A 27,077-nucleotide genomic window follows, 5' to 3' on the forward strand; every position below is an offset into this window, starting at 1 on the left:
AAAATCAAACATACATATATTTGGTATCGCTGCGTTCAGAATCGCCCGATCTATTAATAATAAAAAAAATAACGACGTAACGAGAAAAAAAGTCAAAACGCCAGGATTATGTTTTTTTGGTAGCCGCAACATTGCATTAAAATGCAATAATGTGAGATCAAAAGATCGTATCTGCACCAAAATGGTATCATTAAAAATGTCAGCTCAACATGCAAAAAATAAGCCCTCACCCAACCTGAGATCACGAAAAATGGAGACACTACAGGTTTCGGAAAATGGCGCAATTTTTTTTTAAAACAAACTATGGAATTTTGTTTTCACCACTTACCGTAAATAAAAAAGAACCTAGACATGTTTGGTGTCTATGAACTCAAAATGACCTGGAGAATCACAATGGCAGGTCAGTTTTTTAGCATTTAGTGAACATGGTAAAAAAAAACAACCTGTGGGATTGCACTTTTTTTGCAATTTCACCGCACTTGGAATTTTTCGAGTACACGACATGGTAAAACCCATGCTGTAGTTCAAAAGTACAACTCATCCTGCAAAAAACAAGCCCTCACACGGCCATATTGACGGAAAAATAAAAAAAGTTATGGCTCTGGGAAGAAGGGGAGCGAAAAATGAAAATGCAAAACAAAAAATAGCTCTGGTCGTTAAAGGGTTAAGTAACGATACCCCTCACCAACAGTAATAATGCCACCTGAAATCCACAATCAAAACTAATCATGCACCCAATTAAAAGAAATAATGTCCTGAGTGCCCCCCCTATATAATGATAGTTCCACAGCTCCCTACTCATTGCATGATAGTCTCACAGCTCTCCATACACTGTATGATGGTTCCCACAGCTCTCCATACAATGTATGATGATCCCCACAGCTCTCCATACACTGTATGATGGTTCCCACAGCTCTCCATACACTGTATGATGGTTCCCACAGCTCTCCATACACTGTATGATGGTTCCCACAGCTCTCCATACACTGTATGATGGTCCCCACAGCTCTCCATACACTGTATGATGGTCCCCACAGCTCTCCATACACTGTATGATGGTCCCCACAGCTCTCCATACAATGTATGATGGTCCCCACAGCTCTCCATACACTGTATGATGGTCCCCACAGCTCTCCATACACTGTATGATGGTTCCCACAGCTCTCCATACAAGGTATGATGGTCCCCACAGCTCTCCATACACTGTATGATGTTTCCCACAGCTCTCCATACAATGTATGATGGTTCCCACAGCTCTCCATACACTGTATGATGGTCCCCACAGCTCTCCATACAATGTATGATGGTCCCCACAGCTCTCCATACAATGTATGATGGTTCCAACAGCTCTCCATACAATGTATGATGGTTCCCACAGCTCTCCATACACTGTATGATGGTCCCCACAGCTCTCCATACAATGTATGATGGTCCCCACAGCTCTCCATACACTGTATGATGGTTCCCACAGCTCTCCATACAATGTATGATGGTCCCCACAGCTCTCCATACACTGTATGATGGTTCCCACAGCTCTCCATACAATGTATGATGGTCCCCACAGCTCTCCATACAATGTATGATGGTTCCCACAGCTCTCCATACACTGTATGATGGTCCCCACAGCTCTCCATACAATGTATGATGGTCCCCACAGCTCTCCATACAATGTATGATAGTCTCACAGCTCTCCATACACTGTATGATGGTCCCCACAGCTCTCCATACACTGTATGATGGTCCCCACAGCTCTCCATACACTGTATGATGGTCCCCACAGCTCCCTAAACACTGTATGATGGTCCCACAGCCCACTACGCCTTGTATGATGATCCCAGCAGCTCCCTACGCTCTGTATGATGGTCTCCACAGTTCACTATGCACTGTATGATGGTCACCACAGCTCTCTATACACTGTATGATGGTCCTCATAGCTCTCTGTGCACTGTAGGATGGTCCCCACATCTCTCTAGGCTCTGTTTTATGATCCCCACAGTTCCCTACGCTTTGTACGTTGTCCCCACAGTTCCCTACGCTCTGTTTGATGGTGGTCCTTAGTTCTCTATGCATTCTATGATGGCCCCATACCTACCTACGCTTTGTAAGATGGTCCCCACAATTCCCTACGCTCTATATGATGGTCCTCACAGCTCCCTATGCACTGTATGATGGCCCTATAATTCACTATATCCTGTATAATGGCTCCTGCAGCATGATATATACTATTTGATGGCCCCACAGCCCCTTATACAGTATATTATGGCACCCACCCCCCTATACATAGTATGATGGCCCCACAGCCCCTTATACAGTATATTATGGCACCCACCCCCCTATATATAGTATGATGGCCCCACAGCCCCTTATTCACTATATTAGAGCACCCACCCCCCTATATTAAATTTGATAGCCCCACAGCCCCTTATACGCTATATTATGGAACCCACACCCTTATATATATAGTATGATGGTTCCACTGCCTCTTACATGTAGCATAATGACCTCCATAGCTCCTTCTATATAGTATGTCACTCACTCACTCACACCACTTATATATATAGAAACCCGAAAGAAATAGGACCAAGGAGCAATATATAAAAAAAATATAAATTTTGTTATTTTTTCAAATGAGAAGTAAAATTTGTATGTAGTACAACAGTTATAAATAAGGGGATCAGTGACACCTGAATGCCAAACTGAAACTGGGACGGTATAAATTAGTTAGTTAATGAAATCCATATATATCATATATGACCATGACATTAATTCAAATATTAATAAACCATACATGAAACACCAATATAAGAGTAACAATACCAGTCAGATATAAGGTGCAATACAGAGTATATATATAAATATATATATATATACATATATATCTAAATATATGTGTATAAATAGTGAATGTGGTCAAAAAGGACCTACATAAAGTATATACAGTACATATATATATATATATATATATATATATATATATATACACACATGTGAGTAAGCAAATATCTCTCAAAAAAATAAATAAATAACGAATATAAAGTGCAATAGTGCAGTTAAGGAGGACCAAAAAACCGGACCTGCCGAAAAATATATGGAGAGATAAATATATGGAGAGATATACAAACTGGCAGCAAAGTTTACAGATGAAATACAGTGACTCAGCAGTTCAAAACAACATATATACTGGCCATAAGAGTAATTATGTCAAACAGTGCATATATATTGGACACCAACCTGGCTAGAGTGTGGGCAGAGAGACCCCAACGTGCGTTTCGCTCTGTTGCTTCTTCGGGGAATATTGAACAGTGTGGTATCTCGGTCATACGCCTCATCTATCTGTGGCCTACAAATTGTGGCATTTCAGGCCTCCAGTTAACTGTTTCAGCTGTGTTTTACCCTATTTCTATACAATATTTTCAGGTAAAAAAACAAATAGACAGGCCACATTTTGAACAGAGTGATATCTCGGTCATACGCCTCATCTATCTGTGGTCTACAAATTGTGGCATTTCAGGCCTCCATTCAACTGTTTTTGCTGTGTCTTACCCGAGTTATTGACACCAGTTTGCTAAAAAAAAAAATGATTATCTACATGCCAGATATTTTAAACTGTGGTTTTCCTGCACACGGATCACATATAAGTTTTCTCCAAATTCAGCCATTTGTAGTGAATGTGGAAAATATTGTAGTCCATTTAAAATGGGCAAGGCGCGTGGCAAGAGACGGGGAAGTGGACGTGATGGAGCATACAGAGGTCGAGGCCGTGGGCAAGCTGAAGTTGAGCCACAACAAACACCCATATCTGCTCGCTCGACCTTCCTGTCCCAATTACTAGGGGACTGCAGCAGCACACCACTATTGAAGACAAAGCAGTGTCAAAAGGTTGTTGGTTGGATAGTGGATAATGCTTCCAGTCACTTTTCTACCACCACCAGCACCCTGTCTTCCACAGGGTCAAGTCTGAGTAGATGTGAGTCTGGACCGAATATTCCTCACCCTGATCCTCCTTCATCCCACCATGCCGAGTGTCTGGAGACAACTGATCCCACACTTGGACACTCCGAAGAGCTGTTCACTTTTCCATTTATAGATTCGGGCCTCTCGCCTGGTCCACTTGAAGTGGGGCAAGATGAGATCGCATGTAGCGATGCACAAATATTTGAGCAGTCACGGTCACACGAAGGTGACGGTGGGAACGTGTCACAAGAGGTGGACGATGATGAGATACAATTGCCAGAAAGTTAGGAGGAGGACCAGGGTGTGGAAGTGGAAGACGAGGTGGTGGATGATATAGTAACTGACCCAACCTGGCAGGAGGACATGCAGAGCGAGGACAGTAGCACTCAGGGGGGGAGTAGCACCCCAACAGGCAGGAAGAATCAGTGTGGTGGCCGCAGACAGAAGGCGGGCAACCGTTCCCCGTAACACCAACATGTTGGAAGTTGCCAGTCCAACTGTTAGGTATTCCTGAGTCTGGTTATTTTTTAAAGACTTTGCCGATAACCCCAAGCAGGCCATTTGCACCACCTGCCATGCCCGCATCAGCATGGGTAGCAAAACTACCAACCTTACCACCACCAGCATGATCAGGCACATGGCAGCAAAGCACCCAACTTTGTGGGCCGAACCCCAGGCTCCAAGAACAGTGTCTGCGGGTGACACCACTGCTTCTTCCACTGTTGTGTGTGCAAGCCAATCCCCAGTCATTGGAACGCAAGCAGAAATACGCAGCCAATGCCCCACAGGCCACTGTACTAAATTCACACATTTCTCGTCTGCTTGCGCTCGAAATGTTGCCTTTTACACTCGTGGAGACGGAAGCTTTCTGCAACCTGATGGTGGCGGCCATCCCAAGGTACTTAGTCCCCAGCAGCCACTATTCCGCCCGTTGTGCCGTCCTGGCATTACACAAGCACATGTCCCACAATATTAGCCGTGCCCTCAGCAATGCTGTTACTGGGAAGTTCACCTAACCACGGACACATGGACAAGTGCTTGTGGGCAGGAAGGGACAGTACATCTCACTGATGGCACACTGGGTTAACATAGTGGAAGCAGGGACCCAGTCGGACCTTGGGATGGAACACGTTCTCCCGACGCCAAGGATTGCGGGCCCTACGTCAATCATGGTTGCCCTCACAGTTTACAGCTCCTGCACCTCCTCCTCTTCCTCCTCCTCTTCAGCCTCCATCTCTGAAATAAGCACATCAGTCAAAAGCTGTAAGCACTGCAGCATTGCCTCAGCAAAGCAGCAACAGACGCTAATATGCTTAGGTAAAAAACCACACAATGCTGAAGAGTTGTGGACAGCTCTGAAAGAGCAGTCAGATCCGTGGCTGACACCGCTGAACCTACAACCAGGCATTGTCATGTGTGACAATGGACGGAACATGGTGGCAGCTCTGAGGCAAGGCGAGCTAACACACGTACCATGCCTGGTCCATGTGCTTAACCTCATTGTTCATCGATTTCTCAAAAGCTACTCGGAACTGCTGGATCTGCTTGTGAAAGTACACCGCCTGTGTGCCCATTTTAGAAAGTCAGCTACAGCTTCCGCCGCCCTTGCCTTGCTTCAGCAGCGTTTGCAGCTTCCGGTTCACCGACTGGTGTGTGATGTCCCCACGCATTGGAACTCTACACTGCAGATGTTGGAAAGGATTTGTGAGCAGAAGAGGGCAGTTGTTGACTACCAGCATCAACAAGGCCGTCGGTATTCAGTTCAGACTCCACATATGTCAGACATATGTAAGATCCTACAAAACTTTGAGTACTCCACCAAGATGGTGAGCATCAATGATAACATAATTAGCGTCACCATCCCGCTTCTCTGCATTCTGAAAAGCTCTCTGCTCACAATGAAAGAGGATACTGTTAGGGCTGGCAGAACGCACCAAATAATAAAATAATAGTAAGGTGCGTTCGCAGCCCAGGGTCCACCGTGCAGAGGTAGTAAACTGCTGCTTAGCAATGGCGGATGTATATAGCGGTATACAATAGGTCACACGCGGGTTAACGTCACCTGGTGTGAAAAGGAGCGAACTCTGTTACGTCACAGAGCCGCAGTACCGCAGAACATAAATGCTGGAGCCTGTTAAAACACACAGCACTCGGCAAGAAAGCGCTCAGTAAATGGTCACAGAACTCAGCCCCAAGGACATGAGGTCTGAGTCCCTCTAGACCTACTGAGCATGCGGTGTCGCACCTGCGGACGCCTCTAATGGACGCTGACCACCGAGGAGTGCAGACTATGTGCACCGTGGCGTACAGACAAAGCCACCGGAGAATGCTGAAGGCAGTCTCTGACTTGGCCTCTACTTGGACCTCAGCCTGGGCGCTAGCAGGCTAGGCTACACAACACATGCGTACCAAGGGTAGGAGTTTCATAATGAGTCATTCACCAGAGACATTCAAACATGCATACAACACTCACTCCAAATGGTCTAATCTTTTTCTATATTAGCACATGGCCGAGCGGCCATGCGAACCTTTTATAGCAGCGTCCTTCTCGGACGCTCCTGACCTTCCTGATGGTCCAATCCGAGTTGGAGAAGGACCTGAGCATGTGACCTCCGATCTCCAATTAGAGCTCATCCCACGGGCATGCTCAGTGGACCGAAAGGAGGACTTAGTCCCTGGAGTAGCTCGCTGCTGACCAGCATGCATTGCTATAGCTGGACCAAAGGTGGCAGCAGCAACCAAAACCCACAGAGCTGGTCTGAGCAGAGCGCCGGGATCGACAAGTCTGCTGAGCAGCCTCCTCTGCAGCCGGAGAGGAATGGAAGACTGCCGAATGCAAGGCTTGGGATTCCTGCTGTGCAGCGACAGGAACCCGACACCTAACATTACCCCCCTGCTAGGGCCCCCTCCCCTCTGAGCCTCGCTACGCTCAAATGCCGCAATGAGAAGCAGAGCGCGGATTTTCTACACTGGCTCCCAGGACCGAGCATCTGAACCATGACCCTTCCAGTCCACTAGATAATATTTTTTTCCCTGTACCACCTTACACCCCACGATGGCGTTCACCTCATACTCGTCCGAGGACAAGCTTGATGTCCCGGTAGATGGCTCGGAAAACCGGGACATGTGAACGGGCTTAAGGAGGGACACATGGAAGGTGTCAGTGATACCCAGGTGTGGAGGAAGGGCTAGACGGTAGACCACAGGGATAACCTGCTCAAGGACCTTGAAGGGACCAATAAAGCGAGGCGCAAACTTAGAGGACTCGACCTGCAGCCTGATATTACGGGCGGAGAGCCACACTAGGTCGCCAGGAGCAAAGGTCGGAGCGGGGCGCCGGTGAGCATTGGAGGCCTGGATAGCATCCTGTGTGCGATCCCAAATGTCACGTGCCTCCACCGCCCAGTCTTCCAACCTAGACTCGGTGGAAGACACGGGCATGGGCACAGGAACCCGCAGATGCTAGCCATAATTAAGGAGAATTGGGGTTTGTCCGGTGGAATCGGCTACGGCGTTGTTCAGCGCAAACTGTTATGATTGGGTCACCAAGGAGGAAAACAAGACCAAGCCAAGTCACAGAAAACCAGAGAGGTTGGTAACTACACGGATTGCAGACCCCTGATCCTAACCACACAACTAACAGCAGCCGTGGGGCATACCTACGATGATTCTAGATGCCTCGTTACAGCCAGAGGACTAAATAAGCCTAAAGCAAGAAAAGGGGAAATCTAAAACTGTCCCAGAGCTGACCCCAAAGGAATAGACAGCCCCCACACATGTATTGACAGTGAGACAAGATGAAAACACGAACACAGGCAGTGAAATAGGCTGAGCAAACAATGGGGCCCACACTAGCTAGAAAGGACAGGAAAGGAAAGATACTGTCTGCAATCACACCAAAAAACCCTGCAAAAATGTCCAACAATTCTGATAGCAAAAAATACCCTGAAGTCACTAGACTTCTCCCACTATATCAGCACTCTGGCATATTCTGAAAACAGAGCAAAAAGAGGCCAATCTAATAAGGGACGAAAAGCAAACTGGCACATACAGTGACATAAGAGTGGAAATTCAGCAGAGCCCCAGCCGGGGCTGGCTGACCACACAAAAAACTGAATAGACCAAACCAAATCAAATGTGAACATTAGCAAAGACAACTTAGCTTGAAAAGGCCGGAACTGAGCTGGAAACTAAGACCTCAGGAGGCAGGAAAAAATCACCAGCATGGGAATAGGGAGTCGGCTGTCTTAAATCCAGTCTGAGACTCCAGATGCCCACCCCTCTTCCCCATCATCAGGTGGCAGGTCTCTGTTAATTAGATCAGCTTCACTACCTCCTGCCACCACCAGAGGGAGCCCGGAAAGAGAACCCACAACTAGAGTTGAGCAAAACGGGTCGGTCATATTCAAAAGTCACCGACTTTTGCTGAAGTCAGGTTTCATGAAACGAAACCCGACCATAGCGTGAGGTCGGCCACGAGGTCGACGACCAGAGCGCCAAAGTCGCGTTTCAAAAGATGCTTCCAGCGCCCTTTTTCAGCCAATGATGGAGGACGCACACTGTGGGCAACGCGATGACATAGGCATCGGTCACCACCATCTTTGAGAAGGGCATGCAAGTGATTGGCTGGCTTTGTGTGGCGTCACAGGGGCTATAAAAGGGCGTGCACACCGACCACCATCTTAATTCTGCTGATCTTAGCATTAGGGAGAGGTTGCTGCTGCTGATTCAGAAGAAGGGAGAGCGTTAGGCAGGGAAGAAGAACCAAAAAACTGCTTCTGCTGTTAGCGATTTCCACTTAGAACACACAACACTTTGTGTGCAGTGACAGGGGAGGCTCTACTTTTGTGCATCAGCTCTGTTGGTTATTAGGCTGCCTTATAAGGCTCCCTGATAGCTGCATTGCTGTTTGCACACTGCTGTGCAAACTGCTTTTTTAAAAGCAAAAATACTTTTCTTCCTCTTTTCTGCACAGTTACCAAGCGTTCATTTTTCCACACTTTTGTGTGTGCAGCAGTCCTGCTTATTAGGCTTCCTGCGTCCATACTTGGACTGAGAGCATCATTGTCAGCGTCCCAAATCTCTAGTGAGATAGAAAATCTCACCAATCCTATAGAAACCCTCCACTTTGTCAAACACCATCCAATTTCAGCCTGTTACATTGAGGTGTAATCTTTCCTGGGCCTGAGACAATAGTTCAGCGTCCTGAAATCTATAGTGAGATTCAAATTCTCACCAATCCTATAGACACCCTACTCCTTGTCATACACCATCCAATTTCAGCCTGTTACATTGCGGTGTAATCTCTACTGGGCCTGAGACAATAGTTCAGCGTCCTCAAATCTCTAGTGAGATTCAAATTCTCACCAATCCTATAGACACCCTACTCCTTGTCATACACCATCCAATTTCAGCCTGTTACATTGAGGTGTAATTTCTCCTGGGCCTGAGACAATAGTTCAGCGTCCTCAAATCTATAGTCAGATTCAAATTCTCACCAATCCTATAGACACCCTACTCCTTGTCATACACCATCCAATTTCAGCCTGTTACATTGAGGTGTAATCTCTCCTGGGCCTGAGACAATAGTTCAGCGTCCTTAAATCTATAGTGAGATTCAAATTCTCACCAATCCTATAGACACCCTACTCCTTGTCATACACCATCCAATTTCAGCCTGTTACATTGAGGTGTAATTTCTCCTGGGCCTGAGACAATAGTTCAGCGTCCTCAAATCTATAGTCAGATTCAAATTCTCACCAATCCTATAGACACCCTACTCCTTGTCATACACCATCCAATTTAAGCCTGTTACATTGAGGTGTAATCTCTCCTGGGCCTGAGACAATAGTTCAGCGTCCTCAAATCTATAGTGAGATTCAAATTCTCACCAATAGTAGATACACCTACCTTGTTTTACAGTACCATATAGCTGGTGGTATTTTGGGTACATTTTCACAAAAATGAGGAAGTATGGTGGAAGACGCCATGGAAGTGGGCGGGGGTTGCCAGCTGGTCCCGATGGTGGTGGTGGTGGTGCATCTGTTGGTAGTGGCAAAAGCACAATAGCACCTAAGGCAGGAGGTGTTAAGCCTGCGTCATTGTCTGGCTCCACAAGGCCTCGAAGGCTCTCTTTTCTAGGAGTAGGTAAACCACTTTTAAAGCCGGAACTTCAGGAATAAGTTTTGGCTTACATTGCTGACACAGCCTCAAGCTCTCTCGCCTCCTCTTCTGAAGTTTCAAAAAATAAAAGCACTGAGTCGTCAGTGGAGGCTCCTGGTCAGGATCAACACCTTTCCTTGTGTCCTTCACCCCTACCAAAAGTGAAGGATGTGGCAGGCCACACTACCGATTACTCCATGGAGCTCTTTTCACATACCATGCCTGGGTTAGCAAGTCAAATCCTGAATTCCCCAGTCCAAGATGAATCTGACAGGAAGTGCACTGATGCACAACCACTGCTAGATTTTTCTGCTGGTACATTCACTCAGAGCACTACATTGTCCTCGCAGTGTACTGAGGCAGAAGCAGACCCTGATGAAACTCAGGTGCCCCTTCCCGCATACTATACCACCTTACACGGTGACACAGAGGAAGGTGCACATGAAATTGAAGAGGAGGTGATGGATGACCCCGTTGTTGACCCAGATTGGCATCCATTGGGGGAAGAGGGTGCCGCTGCCAATAGCTCAGAAGAGGAGGAGGAGGATCCGCAGCAGGCAACGACATCGCAACAGCTGTTATCTGGCAGGACCGTAGCAGTCCAAAAACGGGTTACAAAAACAAAAAGAGTTGCAGGACAGCTTGGCCAGACGGTCAAATTAGCACAGCGTGCAAGGTCTCAAAATGTCTTCCCTAGTAGGAAGAGTGCAGTGTGGCACTTTTTTGAACAAAATCCTAATGATCAGGCAAAAGTTATCTGTAAGAAGTGCGCAAAGACCTTTAGCCGAGGGAAAAATCTGAGAAATTTGAAAACCAGTTGCATGCTTAGACATTTAACCACCATGCACTTGCAAGCGTGGACGGACTACCAAACCTCACGTACCACATGTGCACCTGCTCCGAATGAAGGTAGTCAGCAACGCTACATCGCTTCCCCCACTGTAAGCCCACCGGTTAGCACACCACCAGCAGTAAATGTCGAGGTGTCATCGCAAGGACAAAGCAGTCATGGAATCACAATGTTATTGCTACGAAAGACTGAATGTAGGCCATCAGCAACACCACCAACACCATCACCATCACCAACCCTCTCTCAGTCCGCCATGTCCACCGCTAGTTCCACCATATGCAGCTCTCAAGTCCAGCTCACTGTCATGAACTCATTTTCTGCTCCACCAGTTGAGAGTTCCCCTTCCGTTCTCCCTCTGGTGGTGATAGGAGGTAGTGCGGTTGTTTAAGTGTTAGTGATCTGCCACCTGATGAGGAAGATAACAATTGGATCTCTGGAGTATCAGACTGGATATAAGACAGCCGACGCCCTATCCGGGTGCTGGTGATTCAGTCTGCTTCTCAGGTCCTGGACTTCAGCTCTCTTCCAGTCCTCTCAAGTTAAGTTTGTTTTTTGCTAATGTTCACACTTGTTGGTCAATTCAGTTTGTTGTGTAATCAGCCTGCCCCTGCTGGGGCTATGCTGAAATTCCACTACTATTAATCAGTATTTACCAATCTGCTTTTTGTCCCTTATTAGATTGGCCTCTTTTTTGCTCTGTCTCAGAATATTTCAGAGTGCTGATATAGGTTTAGAAGTCTAGTGACTTCAGGGTTAATTTTCCTATCAGAAGTATTGGACAATATTTTTGTAGGTTGTTTTTGGCAGATTGCAGACAGTGTCTTTCCTTTTCTGTCCTTTTTAGTTAGCCGGGCCCCATCGTTTGCTCAGCCTATTTTCCTGCCTTTGTTTGTATTTTCATCTTGCTTCACCGTCAATACATGTGGGGGGCTGTCTTTCCTTTGGGGTCTGCTCTGGGGCAGTTAGTTTTTCTCTTTTCCTGCTTTAGGCTTATGTAGTTCTCCGGTTGTGACGAGACGTCTAGGACCAACGTAGGAATGCTCCACGACTGCTTCTAGTTGTGCGGGTAAGATCAGGGATCTGCAATCTGCATAGTTACCAACTTCTCTGGTTTTCTGAGACTTAGCTTGTTGTCTTGTTTTTCCTCCTCGGTTTCCCATTCATAACAGAATCACCAGCCATACCGCAGATTCTAGGGTACTCAAAAGCAGGAAAGAATTGTTAGAGAAAAGAAAAAAGAAAAAAAAAAAAAAGTGTCAGAATTTTTTTTTTTTAATGTATTTTTTCCTCTTTTTTTCTGGGGCCGTAGGAGGATTTTTTTTTCCTAATGGAGATTAAGCAACTGTCTGATCATGTGGAGCAGCTTGCTGCTGAAATACAGGGAATTTCCACCTACCTTATTCAGTCACATGCTGCTGAACCCAAGATTCCTACTCCTGATGTGTTTTCTGGGGATCGGTCTAAATTTCTGAATTTTAAGAATAATTGTAAATTATTTCTTGCTTTGAAGCCTAACTCATCGGGGAGCTCTGTGCAGCAGGTTAAAATTGTCATCTCCTTGCTGCACGGCGATCCCCAAGATTGGGCTTTTTCTCTGACACCTGAAAACCCTATTCTGACTAATGTGAATGCATTTTTTCAGGCCTTGGGGTTGTTGTATGATGAACCTAATGCCGTTGATCAAGCTGAGAGAACCCTGTTGGCATTAAACCAGGGTCAGGATCCTGCAGAGTTGTACTGTCAAAAATTCCGAAAGTGGGCAGTCCTTACTACATGGAATGATAGTGCATTGGCAGCTCTCCTTCGGAAAGGTTTGTCAGAGACCGTAAAAGATGTTATGGTGGGATTACCTGTTCCCTCTGGTCTGGATAATTCTATGTCATTAGCCATTCAAGTTGATCGGCATTTACATGAACGTAAAACTACATGGGAGGCGCTGCCACCTTTTGAACAAATGTCTGAACCTATGCAATGTGATGGGGTTTTGTCTAGGGCGTAACGTCAGGAATTTAGAAGGCGTAATAAGCTGTGTTTTTTCTGTGGAGACGCCTCTCCTACTATTTCTGTCTGCCCTAAACGAGAGAAACGTTTTGCACACATACTGTATTTGCTGTGGGCAGTATACAACCTAAGTTCCTTTTGGCAATTACTCTCATCTGCTCCTTGTCCACATTTTCCACTAAGGCTTTTGTGGATTCAGGAGCAGCTCTGAATCTGATGGATTTGGACTTTGCTAAACGTTGTGGTTTGTCCATGACGCCTCTGCAGATGCCCATTCCTTTGAGGGGTATTGATGCCACTCCTTTGGTGGAGAATAAACCTCAGTTTTGGACCCAGGTGATAATGCGAGTTGCCCCAGACCACCAAGAAAATTGTACATTTTTGGTGCTGCATAATTTGCATGATACTATTGTTCTGGGGTTCCCCTGGTTGCAAACTCATAACCCAGTTTTGGATTGGAAATCTGTGTCTGTGGTGAGTTGGGGTTGTCAGTGTGTTCTTAGGGATGCTCCTGTTTTCTCCACCTCTCCTCAGTCTCATGATATTCCTGATTATCTGGCTGATTTCTCTGATGTTTTTAGTGAGAGTAAGTCTGCGTCTTTGCCTCCTCATAGGAGTTATGACTGTGCAATTGAGTTGATGCCTGGGTGTAAATTTCCCAAGGGTCGGCTTTTCAACTTATCAGTACCCGAACATGATGCTATGCGATCCTATATTAAGGAGTCATTGGAGAAGGGTCATATTAGACCATCCTTGTCACCTTTAGGAGCTGGGGGTTTTTTGTGGCCAAGAAAGATGGTTCATTAAGACCGTGTATTGATCGTTCCCTTAACAAGATGACGGTTAAATATCAGTACCCGTTACCTCTGATGTCTGATTTATTCTCCAGAGTTAAGAGTGCCTGCTGGTTTACTAAGCTTGACCTCAGGGGGGCGTATAATCTTATTCGCATCAAGCATGGGGATGAATGGAAGACGGCGTTTAATACTCCGGAGGGACATTTTGAGTACCTGGTGATGCCTTTTGGGCTCTCTAATGCCCCTCCTGTCTTCCAGTCCTTTATGAATGATATTTTCTGAGACTTTGTGGATAAGTTTTTGATCATCTATCTGGATGATATTTTGATCTTTTCTAGTGATTGGGATTCTCATGTGGAACACGTCCGGACTGTGTTCCGGATTTTGAGGGAGAATTCCTTGTTTGTTAAGGGATCGAAGTGCCTCTTTGGTGTACAGACGATTTCATTTTTGGGATTTATCTTGTCTCCATCGACTATTGAAATGGACCCGGCCAAGGTACAGGCCATCTATGATTGGGTTCAGCCTACTTCTTTGAAGGCTCTCCAGAAGTTTTTGAGTTTTTCTAATTTCTATCGTAAATTTATAGGTAATTTTTCTAGTATTGTCAAACCACTGACTGATCTGACCAAGAAGGGAGCTGATGTGCTGAATTGGTCTCCTGAGGCTGTCTCAGCATTTCAGGAGCTTAAGCGGAGATTTACTTCAGCTCCAGTTTTACGGCAACTTGATGTCTCACTTCCATTTCAAGTGGAGGTGGACGCTTCTGAGATTGGTGCAGGAGCTGTGTTGTCCCAAAAAGACCCTATGACTTCTAAGATGAATCCCTGTGCCTTCTTTTCTTGAAAGTTTTCCCCATCTGAACGCAACTATGACGTGGGGAATCGGGAATTGTTGGCCATGAAATGGGCATTTGAGGAGTGGAGACATTGGTTGGTGGGAGCTAGACATCAATTTGTGGTCCTCACCGATCACAAGAATCTGATTTATCTGGAGACGGCCAAACGCTTGAATCCTAGACAGGCTAGATGGGCCTTGTTTTTCACACGTTTTAATTCTGTGGTCTCTTTTCTTCCGGGCACTAAGAATGTTAAGGCAGACGCCCTTTCTAGGAGTTTCTTTGCTGATTCTCTTAATGTGACCGAGCCTACTACTATCCTAGGTGAGGGGTTAGTTCTTTCTGCCATTTTGCCCGATTTGAGACGCGCCCTGGAGTAATTTCAGGAGGATAAACCTGAGCGTTGCCCTATGGGAAGATTGTATGTTCCTGAGCAGTGGAGAAAGAGAGTGATGTCTGAAGTGCAGTGCTCCGCATTGGCTGGTCATCCGGGTATTTTTGGTACCAGAGATTTGGTGAGTCGGTCGTTTTGATGGCCTGCCTTATCTCGTGATGTCAGGAATTTTGTACAGTCCTGTGGGACTTGTTCTCGGTCTAAACCCTGTTCTCGTTCTAGTGGATTCCTGAGAACATTGTGTCCGATAGAGGGGTCCAGTTTGTTTCCAGATTTTGGAAAGCCTTTTGTTCCAATCTGGGGATTCAGTTATCCTTCTCCTCCGCGTTTCATCCCCAGACCAATGGGCAGACTGAGAGAACAAACCAGACCCTGGAGTCTTATTTAAGATGTTTTATATCTGCTGATCAAGATGATTGGGTCTCATTTTTGCCCTTGGCCGAATTTGCGCTGAACAATAGAGCTAGTTCTGCAACTCTGATGTCACCCTTTTTCTGTAATTTTGGGTTTCATCCTCGATTCTCTTCAGGGCAAGTGGAATCTTCGTCCTGCCCAGGTGTGGACACTGTGGTTGTGAGAATGCAGCAGATATGGGACAAAGTGGTGGATAAGTTGTCACTCTCTCAGGAAAAGGCCCAGCGTTTTTCCAACCAGCGTAGGACCATTGGTCCCCGGTTTAAAGTGGATGATATGGTTTGGCAGTCATCTAAGAATATTCCTATGATGGTTGCATCTCTAAAATTTAAGCCAAGATTTATTGGACCTAATAAGATTTAGGAGATTCTTAATCCTGTTTCTTTTAGATTGGCTCTTCCAGTTACGTTCAAAATCCATAACGTATTTCACAAGTCACTGTTGAAGAGGTTTGTTGAGCCAGTAGTTCCTGTGGCGGCACCTCCTGATCCTGTATTGGTTAAAGGCAATGTGGAATATGAGGTAGAGTTAATATTGGATTCTCGTTTGGTTAGACGGAGACTCCAGTATTTGGTCAAATGGAAGGGTTATGGCCAGGAGGATAATTCTTGGGTCTCTGCCTCTGATATTCATGCCAATAAATTGGTTCGTGCTTTTCTCCGGGCCCATCCTGATCGGCCTGGTGGCATGGAAGAGGTTTCGGTGACCCCTCCTCAAGGGGGGTACTGTCATGAACTCATTTTCTGCTCCACCAGTTGAGAGTTCCCCTTCCGTTCTCCCTCTGGTGGTGACAGGAGGTAGTGCGGTTGGTTTAAGTGTTAGTGATCTGCCACCTGATGAGGAAGATAACGATTGGATCTCTGGAGTATCAGACTGCATATAAGACAGTCGACGGCCTATCCGGGTGCTGGTGATTCAGTCTGCTTCTCAGGTCCTGGACTTCAGCTCTCTTCCAGTCTTCTCAAGTTAAGTTTGTTTTTTGCTAATGTTCATACTTGCGCTTTTTGGTTAATTCAGTTTGTTGTGTAATCAGCCTGCCCCTGCTGGGGCTATGCTGAAATTCCACTCCTATTAATCAGTATTTGCCAATCTGCTTTTTGTCCCTTATTAGATTGGCCTCTTTTTTGCTCTGTCTCAGAATATTTCAGAGTGCTGATATAGGTTTAGAAGTCTAGTAACTTCAGGGTTAATTTTGCTATCAGAAGTATTGGACAATATTTTTGTAGGTTGTTTTTGGCAGATTGCAGACAGTGTCTTTCCCTTTCTGTCCTTTTTAGTTAGCCGGGCCCCATCGTTTGCTCAGCCTATTTTCCTGCTTTTGTTTGTATTTTCATCTTGCTTCACCGTCAATACATGTGGGGGGCTGTCTTTCCTTTGGGGTCTGCTCTGGGGCACTTAGTTTTTCTCTTTTCCTGCTTTAGGCTTATGTAGTTCTCCGGTTGTGACGAGGTGTCTAGGACCAACGTAGGAACGCTCCACGACTGCTTCTCGTTGTGCGGTTAAGATCAGGGATCTGCAATCTGCATAGTTACCAACTTCTCTGGTTTTCTGAGACTTAGCTTGTTGTCTTGTTTTCCCTCCTTGGTTTCCCATTCATAACAGCTCACCCTACCAGAGACTCTGAGTAGGACAAGAAAGTACTCATCCTCTCATCCGCGTACACTGGCTTTGAACGCCCGCATTGCCAAACTAATCTCGTTAGAGATGATGCCCTACCGGTTGGTTGAAAGCAAAGCTTTGCGCGAGCTCATGGCCTACGCAGTACCATGCTATGACCTACCCAGTCGGCACTTCTTTTCGCGAAAAGCCATCCCAGCCCTCCACGTGCATGTGAAAGACGGCATTGTTCATGCACTCAAGCAATCAGTGAGTGGAAAGGTGCACCTCACAACAGATGCATGGTCCAGTAGGCATGGCCAGGGCCGTTACGTGTCCATCACTGCGCACTGGGTTAATGTGGTGGATGCAGGGTCCACAGGGGATAGCGGCGGTGGGACAGTGCTGCCTAGCCCACGGTATAGGAAACAGTTGGCTGTAGGCGTTCGACCCTCCTCCTCCTCCAGAAGCGAAAGCTCGTCCACAGAGCGCAGTCGCATGAGCACTCCATCCACAGCTGCCAGTGTTGCACACGCGTTGTCCCACTATCGAACAGCTAGTGGTAAGCGTGAGCAGGCTGTGTTGAAGATGATGTGTTTGGGCGACAGACACACCGCGGAGGTACTGGCCGACTACTTGCAGCGACAAACTGAGTCTTGACTGGGCAGTCTACATCTTGAGGCAGGCAAGGTAGTTAGTGATAACGGCCGGAATTTTGTGGCAGCCATAGCCTTTTCCATACTCAGACACATACCTTGCCTGGCTCACACCTTGAACCTGGTGGTGCAGTGCTTCCTCAATAATTATCCGGAGTTAATACCCCTGCTCCATAAGGTGTGAAGACTGTGCTCGCACATCCGCCGGTCGCCCGTACACTCCAGTCGTATACAAAAGCTGCAGCGATTGCTCCACCTTCCCAAGCACCGCCTAATTATCGACGTTACAACAAGGTGGAACTCCACCCTGCACATAGTTCAGAGGCTGTGCGAACAGAGGCAGGCTGTAATTCATTTGTGGGAGGATACACGGGCAGGCAGTTTGCAGGCAGACATGGAGTTGTCTGGTGTGCAGTGGTCGAAGCTGAAAGACCTCTGTAAAGTCGTTCAGTGTTTTGAGGAATGCACACGGCTGGTTAGCGCAGACAACGCCATCATAAGCATGAGCATCCCACTTATGCGTCTGCTCATGCAAACTTTGATGCACATTAAGGAGCAGGCGTCTGCAGCCGAGGAGGAAGAGGAGGGAAGCCTTGATGACAGTCAGCCATTGTCTGCTCAGGGAAGTCTCGTGGACGAAGTGGAGGAAGAAGAGGAAGAGGAGGAGGATGATGGGGATGATTATTTTGGGGAGGAGGATGCTTCTCAGGGGGAAAGAAAAAATGTTGGCGTGACAAGGTCAGGTACAGGGTTTGTGCGTGACTGGAGGGATGTTGATTTGCCAGAAAGTGCTCCTCCAACCAGCACTCGCAGTGCATCATTGACACCTGGAACATTGGCCCACATGTCTGATAATGCCTTGCAGATCTTAAAAAGGGACCCCCGCATTGCCAAAATGATGAACGATGACGACTACTTGTTGGCCAGCATCCTGGATCCACGCTATAAAGGCAAATTCCAAAACATCATGCCACAGGAGAACCTAGAGCTAATATTGGCTAACAAACAAGCAACTCTGGTAAACCGTTTGTTTGAGGCATTCCCAGGAAACAGCGGCGGTAATGTTTTTCCAACGAGCCGTAGGGGGCAACATGGAAGAGGTGTTCGTGGTGCACACAGCCGAAGTGGCGTTGGACACGGGTTTCATGACCATGTTGTGGACTGATTTTTCAAGTACTGCTCACACGACTGGTATTACTGCATCGATCGAAAGTGACAGGAGACAGCAGTTGTTAACTATGGTAACAAACTACTTCTCCTCCCATATCGATGTTCTCCCTCAACGGTCATTCCCCTTTACTATTGGGCCAGTAAACTTGACACATTGGCACAATATGCCTTACAGGAGCTTGCTTGCCCTGCTGCTAGTGTGTTATCTGAACGAGTCTTCAGTGCTGCTGGAACAATCCTGACAGAAAAAAGGACCCGTCTGTCGACCCAAAATGTTGATGATCTAACCTTCATTAAAATGAACCATGCATGGGTTTCAAAGGATTTTGTCCCAACCTCCCCTGCTGACACGTAGGTTGCCAGAAAAATGGCTTGCTTTTGTCCTCTTCCACGGACTTCTCCAATTACTCCATTTGCAGCTGCTGAATGTCCAACATCAACATATGCCATTTTTTCCACCTCCCTAACTGGGCTGCCTCCCCCCACAGGGCCAGGGTCACAACCTGGCACACGCACCCGTGCGAGTGCCATTGCCCTGGACAGGTGGGTGGGATCACAATTTGATGGAGATGAGTAACGGTGATGGGTTCCACGGTACTGCGATACAGCAAACCTTTCTTCACAAGAACTGTTTTCGCTGTCTCCACAGACAAAGTAATTGAGGGTCAGCATCGCCTCTGAGAATTCTCCCGGGAGTTTTTACCGTGATTAGTAATTCTAAAATTTCTGCAATCAGTCAACTTTCCGTCTGTACTTGTATCCATCTCGTTTCCTCTTGCGGAGAGTCTGGACTGTCTTGCTGAGACTCAAATATATATGAAGATTGAAAAATACCCCAACAGTGTATACTGATGTACGCTTCGAATACATAACCCTTTTTCTACTTTTTAGATTCTTGTCTAATCCATACTGAGGCTGTGAGTGTCTTTGTCAGACTCCGGAATTATACACGCAGAGTTTTAATGTTTAAACTATGCTATATATACCTGCTATCCAGTGATACTGTACCCTTTGTCAACTTTCTACAATCACGTCGAATCCATACTGGGCCTGAGACCGTCAGAGTCTGCCTCCTGATATATAGACATAGGTTTTTCATGTGTAAACTATGCTACATACTGTATATACCTGTTATCGGGTGATACTGTACTCTTTCTCAACTTTCTACAATCTTGTCGAATCCATACTGGGCCTGGGAACATCTGAGTCTGCCTCCTGATTAGAGATGAGCGGTGTTCGAGTCGACCTGTTCGCTAAGTTAAAATTACAGCTGTTTTGGGCGGTGTTCAAGCCGTTCGTCGAACTCGAACACTTTGCTTAAAATTCGGCTGTTCGAGGTTCCGTTCGAGTACGGTTCGTTCACCAAAAGCGTAACTTCGTTTTCACATTAATAATGGTTTTCAGTGTTAATAGACTGTTTCATGGCATAGTAGTGGTGTGTGGTAGCAAGCGGTGTAGTACATCTGTCAAGGAGCTACACCGTGTGTGTTTCTAATTATTTTTTACTGCATCTTGTCCTTTTGGGCCTTGTAGCACTGTCTGCTACTCAGCAGAGGAGCCCACCAGTGAACCAAGCTATGCCGCCTGTTTATGTAAGAACTGCGTGCTACTCAGCATAGGAGCCCAGCTGTTAAGCAAGCTACAGCACCTGTGGTTTGGACACTTAATTTTTTCATTTTTTCTGGAATGCCGGTTAGGCCTAATTCTGGAAATCCGGTTGACCTGCACTTACTGGGAAATCCTCGTTCATGGGGAAGAATTGTAATCCAAGATCCCCATCACTAACGGGGTTCAGCGGGTTATCTGCACCTGTAAGCGACACACGCTGGACCTTTCAATGTAGCGCGCATGCAACCCCGGTCATGTAAGGGCATGACAGTCCTGTTATTGCTCGATCTCGCGTGCCAGAGCCTCGTGTGTCCCTCTAGTAAGCTTGACGCGTACCGCAGGGGCATGCCGGAGTCTCGTTCGTTAACGGAATTAGGCTGACAAATCGCTAGCACAACTAAAAACGGACATCCACCACCACCCACAGAATCAACAAAGCTTGCAATTTGTCCATCTTTTCTGTAGCTGGCATGGTTGAGGTTTCCCGGGTGGAGTCGAATTAAGCCGCAGGCTCCACTCCTGGTGGTGCCCTTCTGGAAATTCCTTTAAGGTTCAGCTTTGCAACCATACTGCCCCTGGAAACCAAACACTTTGCCTTCATGGACGCTGTTTGAAGGGTTCGTGGGAATAACGCCGCCCGATCAGCAGTTGGCCTAATTTATGGTGGGAAGTCCGACGGTATATGATCGTCTTCGATTTCAGATTTTTACTGTTTTTTGGTATTTTACATTTTTATTCCAGCCTTTCTTGACTTCATAAGGGCATGACATGCCTATATCTGAGTCTCCTTCTCCTCCTTTTACTCCTCCACCTCTTTTCTATATGTAGTTGCCTTTTTCCATATGTTATTTTTGTATTGTGAGCATTTTGTCTGCTTTGGGACACCTTTTAAGGTGTTTTGTAATTGTTTTCTATGTGTTTGTATGTGTTTGTGTTTGCCTGCCATTGTTTTCAATGGTGTTCGACGTTGTTCGTCGAACGTTCGACAAACATTCGACGAACTTGCCTCGTGTTCGACGAACCAAAACGAACTGGAACACTAGCAGGGTGGCTCAACACTACTCCTGAATATATAGACGTACATTTTTAATGTTTAAACTATGCTATATATACCTGGTATCTGGTGATACTGTACCCTTTCTGCCAGGAAGTCCTCCTCCACCCACCACTCTAAGTGTATCATTGACACCTGGAACATTGTCCCACATGTGTGATTATTTCTTGCGGATCTTCTTGTTATATTGTTGTGTGATCCATCCTGAGCGTGTGACAGTCTGTGGGTTACTCCTGCAATTTAGATGTACATTTAAAACTTACCACAACACTAGTGTATACAGCTCTACGCTTGTGATACATTACCCATTTACTGCTTTTTATATTCTGGTCTAATCCAAACTGACCAAGTGAGAGTTATTTTCTGACTGTGGAAATAAATACTGAGATTGACAACAATGACCCCTACACTGTGTACAGCTGTTCTCTTCAGATCCATTACTGTTTTACGGCTTTTTATATTGTGTTGTAATCCATACTGAGCCTGAGAGCGTCTGTGTCTGCCTCCTGAAATATCTATGGAGATTTAGAATGTTTAAACTATAATTTATATACCTGCTATCTGGTGATACTGTACACTTTTTCTACTTTTTATATTCTTGACTAATCCATACTGAGCCTGTGAGTGTCTCTGTGTGACTGATGGTATATATAGGGAGATTGACAATCATCCTTTGACTGTATAGAGCTGTACGCTTCTGATACAGTGCCATATATCTGATGTTATTTTGGGTTCATGTTCTGCAACATTTTGAAGTTTGGTGGAAGAGGCCGCGGACGTGGGCGTGGGGGGGCCAGCTCGTGCTGATGGTGGTGGTGCATCTACTGGTAGTGGCAAAAGCACAATAGCAGCTAAGGCAGGAGGTGTTGAGCCTGCGTCATGGTCTGGCTCTGGAAGGCCTGGAAGGCTACCTTTTCTGGGAGTAGTGTTATGAATGAGTCACCGTAGGAGGCAGACACAAAAATAGAAGCTACGTCCAGAAAACCAGAGAAGTTGGCAACTATCAGATTGCAGACCCCTGAACCTATCAACACAACTAGCAGTAGCCGTGGGGGGTTCCTACGGTGCCCTAGACCCCTCGATCACAGCCGGAGAGCTAAATAGCCTAAAGACAGAAAAGGAAATCTAAACTGCCCCAGAGCAGACCCCAAAGAAAAAGGCAGCCCCCAACATATAATGACGGTGAAGCAAGATGAAAAAACACTCACACAGATAGAAAGATAGGCTGAGCAAACGATGGGGCCCAAGCTAAACTAAACAGGACAGGAAAGGACGGTTGCTGTCTGCAATCTGCCAAAAACCCTATCAAAGAAATAAGCCAACAGCTGATATGGAAAAAGACCCTGAAGCAGCTAGGCTTCAAAAACTATATCAGCACTCCGGTATTTTCAGAAGAGAGCTAAAGGAATTCAGCTCACCCCTGCAGGGAATGGCAGAAATCCAGAAAAACAAAGCAAACAAAGTCAAAGCACAAATGCAAAAAGCAGCGCAGAAAAACTTAGCTTTAGAAGAGCAGGAATTCAGACTGGTCTCCAAGGATCCCACAGAGAAATCACCCGCAGGGCAGGAGGGCGTCGGCAGCCTTATATCCAGTCAGTAACTCCACTCAGCCAGTCATCATCATTAGGCTCAGGTGCCTGATAATCAGGCTCACTACCTTTCCTTACCAGAAGAGGGAGTTCATCGGGCCTCAGTAGTGAAGGGGAAAATGAACTCACAACAGAGTAGGTTAACAGCTTTTAAAGTCGGAGCATCAGGAACTGGTTTTGGCTTACATTGCCGAAACAGACTCCAGCTAATATGCCCTCCTCTTCTGAAGTTTCAAAAAATGCAAGCACTGAGTCGTCAAGTGCTGGCTCCTGGTCAGGAAGAACCCCTTTCCTTGTGTTCTTTACCCCCACCAAAAGTGAATGATGCAGCAGGCCACACTTCACATTAGTCCATGCAGCTCTTTCTATCATACCATGCCTGGGTTATCAAGTCAAATCGTGAATTCCCCAGTCCAAGATGAATCTGACATGGAGTGTGGGTGGCCAGCCAGGGCAGTGGGGTTAATCGGTACCGGGCCGGTGTCTCAGAGGGATGTGTCACGTTGGTGGTGATGACCCGTTCCGTGGCCCTGGGCGTCCATGCAAAGGGGTGAATAACGTTTATAGGTGAATGATACGTGACGCCACCTGTGGTTTCTGATCAGATTGACCCGCGCTGCAGTGTCGCTTCTCTGGGACAGATGTTGTGGTGCAGCTAAGATGTAGAAGCCCTGCACAGGTAGGGCCGTAGTCGCAGGGCAGATGAAAGAGTTGGTAGATGGTGTGCAGTGCAGGATGTAGCAGAGCCGTGCGCCAGGCGCAGGAGAAAGATGACAGACACAGTCGTGCAGTTCCTTTACCTGTACTTGGTAAGTGCCGTCCAGGACCCAGAGTACAGATGGAGAAGGAGTTGGTCAGCCTGGAAGCAAATTTGGTATTCTCTCTCTGCAGATAGGTAGTGTGGCCTCCGTTCTAGCGCTTATCTGAGGTACTCGCAGTACTGAGTTCACTGAAGTTCCCCCTGTTAACTTGGGAACTTTCTCGTATGGCAGGCAGCTGTAGCCTTTTCCTTATGGCTCACACACGTCGCTGCTGGGGCCTCCGAGCCTTAGTTAGGAACAGAGCATTTACAGCTGCTACTTCCTCTGGTTTCTGCTGCAGAACCGTCAGTGTCCCTACAAACTCGGAGACCGGAATCCCGGCCATGCGCTCCAGCTAGGAGTGAGCCTTAACTCTGCTCATCCTCCAGCTCCCCTTCTCACATCCACACACTTCCCCTTCCCTTCACAGACTGCTCTAACTTACCTCCTCCCGACCACAGAGAGCAGCTCCTCAGCAGTCAGGTTCAGAGGTCTCCCTGCTGGCCTGGAGTGGGAACTGTGTTGTGTGTTGGTTTAACTGCTAGAGAGATCCTTCGTTGCTCCCAAGCATGACATCACACTCCCTAGGAGGAAGGTAATGCCACTGTGGCAACCGTACTCCTGGGGGCGCCACAAGTGCACTGATGCCCAGCCACTGCTAGATAATTCTGCTGGTACATTGACCCAGACCACTACATTCCCCTCGCACTCTACACAGCCAGTATCTGACCCTAATGAAACTCAGGTTCCCCTTCCCGCATACTATACCACCTTACACGGTGACAAAGAGGAAAGTGCAGATGAAAGTGCAGGTTCCTTGAGCAGGTGGGGGGGCATACTCATGGGTGATGGCACTGGCACAGGGCCCCTCATAGTACGCAAAAGTGTCTCTGCCACTGGGAGGGGGAGGGCCCACCCCACCCCACCCGCCGTCAGACACACCGCCACACACCGCCGTACTATGAGGGGCCCTGTGCCAGTGCCGTCGTCAACGAGTGGGGCTGTCATGTCGGACGCTGTTCACACCACAGCATCCGGCAGGCAGAGGTAGTTCCACCTCCAGCCACTGTAGCCTCAGTGGCGCCGGCCTGATCTTCAGGCTCTCGGGGGTTAATCCTGCTGGAGACCAGGTTGGATGGTTAGTCACGCCCACGGTCTTTAAATAGTCATGCTGGCCTATGGGCGTCGCCGATTATAGCTTGTGTTTCATACCAAGTGGTTCCGGTCTGGAGTGGAGGTGTTCAAGAGAGAGAGATTCATATCTGGTGTCGTATGATCCGTCGTTATCCTTTCTCCTTCCCATATTTGTGTTTAGTTGTGCCCTGTTCACATTACTGTTTATTCCTGTGTGTGTGCGGCGCAGTGCAGTTTAAGTTCTCCCTGTCTGTCATTATTTGTGTGGGAGCTTTGGTGGTGACTTCTCACTGGGTGGAGGGTGGAGGGTTAAGTGCAGGGCTGAGCAGGAGATAAGGAAAGGTCGGAGGCTCAGGCATTTGCACCTTCAGCAAAAACCCTGGGTTGAGGGTCAGACAGGGTTTCCCCTAGTAAAGGGACACCACAGGGGCCCCGGGTATTTCAGCCTTAGTTGAACTAAGCCCCCGTGACATTATAATCGGCCCACATTTTTTCAGGAGTCTATGGATCCATTAGATTCCATAACCCGCCAGTTGGCGGCGCTGTCCATACAGGTCTCCGAGTTGAATGGGGCAGTTCAGCAGCAGGGCCTGGTAGTAGCAAAGGTGCAAACGGCATCTGCAGGTATCGGTGCAGAGCCGAAGTTTCCGCTGCCAGAACGATTTTCAGGCGATCGCAGCAAATTTGTCGTATTTCGGGAGGCCTGCAAATTATACTTCCGCATGCGGCCAATCTCCTCAGGTAATGAGGCCCAGCGAGTAGGGCTGGTGTTGTCATTACTGAGTGGTGACCCCCAAGCATGGGCATTTTCCTTACCACCTGACTCTGCTACATTTCATTCGGTCGATAATGTTTTTTCTGCCCTCGGGCTCATTTACGATGACCCTGACCGACTGGCTCTAGCGGAATCTAAAATCCGCGCCCTCCGCCAGGGGGAGCGCTTGGCAGAAGACTATTGTTCGGAATTTCGCCGCTGGGCTGTAGACACACAGTGGAATGACCCAGCACTGCGGAGCCAGTTTATTCATGGGGTATCAGGGAGGGTGAAACAAGCCCTCCTGATGTATGAGACTCCGGCATCATTGGAGTCTGCCATGAGTTTGGTGATACGTATTGATCGCCGTTTTCGTCAGGGGGCACAGGAGACGCTACCTCTGGGGGAAAACAGAGGTGCAGGTGTGGTTGAAGTAGATGAGTCCCCTGAACCTATGCAGATTGCTGGCGTGGCACAGGTTCAGCCTCGCGCTCCGGGAGTCCGGAAGTCCGGAGCATGTTTCTACTGTGGTAAAGGAGGTCATTATGTTAACGTTTGCCCGGTACTACCTAAGAGGGTCACACCGGCGGAAAACTGTTAAGCTCAGAGGGTATGGAGGAGACCCAACTGAGCGTATGCATATCCTCCATTATGGTATCTCAATGTATGCTCCCTGCCAAGGTTATTGTCGCCGGCAGAGAGCTACCTATATCAGTGTTTGTGGATAGCGGTTCCGCCACCAATCTCATAGATGAGGAGTTTGCACACACCGCCGGGTTTAAGATTGAAAAACTTCCTCACCCCATACAGGTGGTGACCATTAATGCTGTTCCCCTCCCTCAAGGGGAGATTACTGAGTTTGTGGCAGAGGTGAAACTCCACATTGGGGTCCTACATTCTGAGTCGGTTACATGTAGGGTCCTCCGTAATCTCCCAGCTCAAATGGTCCTGGGTTTTCCATGGCTGTCCAGGCACAACCCGGTAATTGATTGGAAAACTCAGGACATAGTACAATGGAGTGGTTTCTGCCAAGACAATTGCTTGGCCACATGTGTGTCCGCCGTGACGCCCAGCCTGCCGGAGGCTTTGCAGGATTTCGCGGATGTTTTCTCTGAGAAGGGTTGCTCAGAACTGCCTCCACATAGAGCCTATGACTGTGCTATTAGGTTAAAACCCGGGGCCAAATTATCTAAGGCCAGGATGTTTAATATTTCTGGTCCTGAGAGACAAGCTCTGAAAGACTACATCGCGGAGAGTCTGAGCAAAGGTCACATCCGGCCTTCGTCCTCGCCTGTAGCCGCGGGGT

At 47.2% G+C, this 27,077-nt stretch overlaps 1 protein-coding gene across 4 annotated transcripts in view; it reads right to left on the reverse strand.

Moving 5' to 3' along the window:
- LOC141097495 (interferon-induced GTP-binding protein Mx-like) overlaps window positions 1-27,077 on the reverse strand; it is a 271,547-nt gene that overhangs the window by 104,741 nt on the left and 139,729 nt on the right. The window lies entirely within an intron of this gene.

This window comes from Dendrobates tinctorius, unplaced genomic scaffold, assembly GCF_039654945.1.
Source record: "Dendrobates tinctorius isolate UK_male_01 unplaced genomic scaffold, ASM3965494v1 ptg000084l, whole genome shotgun sequence".
NCBI classification, from domain to species: Eukaryota; Metazoa; Chordata; class Amphibia; order Anura; family Dendrobatidae; genus Dendrobates; species Dendrobates tinctorius.